General features: G+C 41.5%; 1 pseudogene; it reads right to left on the minus strand.

Moving 5' to 3' along the window:
- Window positions 1-2,460: 2,460 nt before the first annotated feature.
- LOC102481627 (dynein light chain 1, cytoplasmic-like) lies at window positions 2,461-3,015 on the minus strand (annotated as a pseudogene).
- Between the last annotated feature and the right edge of the window lie 823 nt (window positions 3,016-3,838).

The following is a 3,838-nucleotide window of genomic DNA, read 5'->3' on the forward strand; positions in this document are numbered from 1 at the left end:
GGTGACCACACCACAGTCCCATCACACTGGGCACGTACGCATGCTTGCCTGGTATAATTTTCAAGCCACTGGGTCCAGGACTCAAAACATGCAGTTGACCACGTGGGGTCTTGGCACCTTAACCTCCATGCCACCTGTTGGCCTTCAGTTTAAAAATTTTTTTTATCAACAGTTGGCACGAACTCACAGCAAGAGAGAAAGACAGACAAAGGAAGCACCCTCCCCTACAATGGGGCATAGTCATGCCATAACCTTTTTTCTCCATTTTTTCATTCTGTCAGGATTTGGGGCACACATGCACATGTGCCTGATATGTTTTTAAGCTACAAGAACTGGAATTCAAATCACGGTCAGCCATGTAGGGTCTGACTCTCTTAACCACTAAACTACAGGGCTGGTCCTGGATTTCAAAAAAATTTTGCATCAAAATAAACTTATGCTTCACCTCCCTTTTTTCATGAACCTTTTGAAGTACCTCACCACATGCCCACATATTTAAGGCTTGAAGTATTTAGCTATTTCCTGATAATTTAGAGTCCTTCAGAGATAGCACAGTTTTGGTTAGAAATTTGTCTCCTACATTCATAGTAAATTAATGTGTATCATGGCTTTCTATTTAGGAGTTACATGCATAGTGAAAACTAAACCCAGTTATGAATTTCAGTTGAAGGACTTTTATCTAGGTCTCTTAATACAATTAATGTATTTCTCCAGTGTTATAATTTTGAGTTTACTCTTGGTCAATGTCCTAAGGTCATTAGGTGAGAGAAAAAGCAAATGGTAGTTGTACATCCTTTCTGTGTTTACATTTCTGTTACCAGTTAAATAATTAATTTTGAATACTAAGTATGCTCAGAGAGCTCAAGAGTTCTGATTGTATAAAAACCTAGTATTTTCATTAAGCTTTTTGGAAGGCTAATTTCTTTTCTAAATATCTATTTTTGCAGATTGGTTGTTAACATTTACTAGTATGTTACAAGGGGTTTCAAAAAGGTCATAGAAAATGTATATTATGAAAAAAATATGTACAGATTTTAGTTTTGCTATAGGATACATGTGCTCACTAGAGAGAGACAGAAAGAAAGTGAGAAATCACCCCTCTTGGGGGGTGACCACACCACAGTCCCATCACACTGGGCACGTACGCATGCTTGCCTGGTATAATTTTCAAGCCACTGGGTCCAGGACTCAAAACATGCAGTTGACCACGTGGGGTCTTGGCACCTTAACCTCCATGCCACCTGTTGGCCTTCAGTTTAAAAATTTTTTTTATCAACAGTTGGCACGAACTCACAGCAAGAGAGAAAGACAGACAAAGGAAGCACCCTCCCCTACAATGGGGCATAGTCATGCCATAACCTTTTTTCTCCATTTTTTCATTCTGTCAGGATTTGGGGCACACATGCACATGTGCCTGATATGTTTTTAAGCTACAAGAACTGGAATTCAAATCACGGTCAGCCATGTAGGGTCTGACTCTCTTAACCACTAAACTACAGGGCTGGTCCTGGATTTCAAAAAAATTTTGCATCAAAATAAACTTATGCTTCACCTCCCTTTTTTCATGAACCTTTTGAAGTACCTCACCACATGCCCACATATTTAAGGCTTGAAGTATTTAGCTATTTCCTGATAATTTAGAGTCCTTCAGAGATAGCACAGTTTTGGTTAGAAATTTGTCTCCTACATTCATAGTAAATTAATGTGTATCATGGCTTTCTATTTAGGAATATATATGTAACACACACTACATGTCTGACACTGTGCTAGGCTTGAAATATAAAGACATGTAAAATTGTTTCTGCTTTCAAGCAGCTCTTGATGTAAAAGGAGGAGCCAAGCTGTGTGACATGTGACACATATTCTGAGGTCTGTGGCAGCACAGAGGAGTGTCAGTGATGAGACTCTGGAGTCAAAATTTCTAGCCATACTTATTCAAGAGCTTAATTTAACTTAATGTGTATCTACACTTAACAGCAAGTTTCTAGATTTCATTTATTTATTTTTGAGAGATTTTTGCTATAAGGCACATGTGCTCACCAGAGAGACTGAGAGAGACAAAGGGACAGAAAGCAAGAAATCACACACCACACCCACCCCTGGGGGGATGGGGTGATGGCCACACTGCAATCTCTTTTCCATTCTCCTCTTGGGATTTTGGGCATGCATATACATGCACTGGACATGAGTTTTAAGCCACTGGATCTGTAACCTGAGCCACATTTGACTAGTGGGAGTCCAGCAATGTAACCATTCCACCATCTGCTGGTCCCCCTCCTTTTTATTTTAATACAAAGAAATTAGTTTTCAAATTGTACCCTGTTCAGATTTTCTTTTCTTTTCTTTTCTTTTTTTCCCACATCTCCAATAGATTTATTTTTTAAAGGAAGGATTTTGAGAGGGAAAAAAAAAAAACACAGGCAGAAAAGTATGGAATAGAAAATAAATACAAACGTAAGCTGTTTTGCTAGTTGTTTTATAACCACAACAAACTAGTACAGAGAATGCCCTGTGCAAAACACAATAAATTTTCAAAGATTGAGGTGTTCCCTTAGCAAAGCTGAAGATTTCAGTCTCTAGTATTTGGAATTTAGGCTGCAGTCCTTGTTTTTGGATGGATTACTGGGTGTGTGGCATAGTCCATGCTTTTAACCAGATTTGAACAGAAGAATGGCCACTTGGCCCAGGTAGAAGTAGATGAAGTGTTTGGTTTCATGTGTCATGTAACTACTGAAGTTCCTCCCCACGAATGCAGTGCCAGGTGGGGTTGTACTTTTTGTCAAACCCCTTCTTGACATGGGCCGCAATGTCCTTTTCTATGTTGTATTTCTCCAACGCCTGAGTCGCGCACTCCACCGAGTCCTGTTGCATCTCTTCGGACATGTCCGCATTTTTGATCACCGCCTTTCGGTCGCACAGGGTTACCATGTAACAGGGGCTGGCTGACAGCAACGGTCTCCTGGGGGAGGTGCTAGCACAGCTCAGGCCCGGCGGGAACTCCGGTCGCTACCGAAGCTCTGGCGCATCTCTCTCTCTTTTTTTTTTTTAGAGGTTTTTGCTTTAGGGCGCGTGCGCTCGCCAGACAGACAGAGAGAGACATAGAGACAGAAAGCGAGAAATCACCCCCCAGGGTGGATGGTTACGCCGCAATCCCTTCTCCTCCATTTTCCTCTCAGGATCTTGGGCTCGCACGTACACGCACCTGGCATGAGTTTTAAGCCACCGGGTCTGGGACATGAACCACGGTCGACTACGTGGGAGTCCAGTGGCATAGCCATTATGCTAACTGCTGGTTCCAGATTTTCTTTTCAGGAAACAAGCACAGGGGAGAAAACAGTGCTCCATCTGGACCTTTGTACTGAATTCATATTGTACTCAACTCTCAAAGGTTGTTGGTAGAATCTATACTGCTTAAATGAGTCCTTTGTATTAACTCTTTTTCTCTTATTCCAGGATCAGAAAATAACCCTCTGTGTGATACAAATCAGCGTAACAACACCAAAGTTTGTACTTTGAAGCCCCAGAGATCCTGCATGGAGGCTATTAGCTTAGTTAGCACTTGGGTAGGGTTAACCCTCTGAGATGACATGAGCTATGCTTGTGGATCATACAGAATGCATAAGCTCTTAGTACATCATAGAACTTGGTAACTTCCTGTGCAAAAGCCAAATTTTTATGGGGAAGGAAAGAAGAAAGAAAAGGACTAGATTAAAGCAAAACAAGTGTGGGGAGACCAGACAATTCAAGTCCTAACTGCTGCACCATGTGGGAACAGCTGTCAAGTTCAACCTCTGGGTGATGTGTCTGGATAATTGAGAGGAAGGAGAATCTCAGTACG

This window comes from Tupaia chinensis, unplaced genomic scaffold (assembly GCF_000334495.1).
Source record: "Tupaia chinensis unplaced genomic scaffold, TupChi_1.0 Scaffold000104_1, whole genome shotgun sequence".
Taxonomy (NCBI): domain Eukaryota; kingdom Metazoa; phylum Chordata; class Mammalia; order Scandentia; family Tupaiidae; genus Tupaia; species Tupaia belangeri.